Source organism: Camelina sativa, chromosome 14 (assembly GCF_000633955.1).
Source record: "Camelina sativa cultivar DH55 chromosome 14, Cs, whole genome shotgun sequence".
In the NCBI taxonomy this organism is placed as follows: domain Eukaryota; kingdom Viridiplantae; phylum Streptophyta; class Magnoliopsida; order Brassicales; family Brassicaceae; genus Camelina; species Camelina sativa.
The window spans coordinates 17357478-17358508 of NC_025698.1; positions in this window are offsets into that span (position 1 = coordinate 17357478).

Consider the following 1031-nt stretch of genomic DNA (forward strand, 5'->3'; position numbering starts at 1 on the left):
AAAAAAAAAAAAAAAAAAAAAAAAATCTTTTTATGACTTTCAGAGTAACAGAACTAAATTATATACTTGGCTGGGATGGACCAATAATGAGTTATGAACTAATTGGCTGGGATGGACCGATGACTTATGGACCCATTTCTTGTTGCCTGATCAATAAGGGGTGGTGGCCTGGTGGGGCAAGGCAATTTACTTTCTATGGCCTAACAAACTTTTGTAACCACTCTTTAGAAAATATCTATTTTGATTCATAAAGTCCCTCCAGCTTGAGGAGGGAGTGTACATAGATATGTATAAATGTTAGAATTGTAGTTATTTTATCCTTAAGTAGTCTCATATGTACTTTCGATATATGTACATCAGTAACCTAATAAAGTATTCAGACCATCCTACTGCAATTTATTTTGTCCCGTTTCTATGCAGTGTTATTCAGACCATTTTTAAGTTTTTTTACGAATTATTTGCATGTTTGCATGCTTACAATCACTACAAGTGAAGAGATGTATAGTGTTGGTGACCTGAAAAACAATTGATGCTATTTAGAATTACTTGATAGCAAGTTTCATTTATTATGTGACTTAACATTTACCATAAAAACTGATATCTGTAGTAAATATTCTAACATCGAACGAGAAAATTGTTGCAACTCATGCGCATCCCTGAAACAAAAGCAAAACTGAAGTTATTCTACCATGTCATGGATATTTGTTTATGTTTAAACTAATTAACACTTCGTCATTTCCTTCTACAGTGGAAAAAGTAGACATGTTTGGTTGTAAACCTAGATTGCAAATATGCAATTAAAGGCAATGTAAATGAAGCAACAATTGCTTGGAAGTGGCTAATTGCGAGGATGTCGATTTCTTATCGATAAAGGAACCATTTCATTGAGATAACCTTTGATCCTTCTAATCCAATACCTCTGATACTCTCTCCTGCCACGACTAACTTTTTTTTTTATATGATCGTGGATATAAAGGGCACAAGCAAGATCTCGTGTTGCATGATCCAGAAACCAAATCTAATGATTTAGT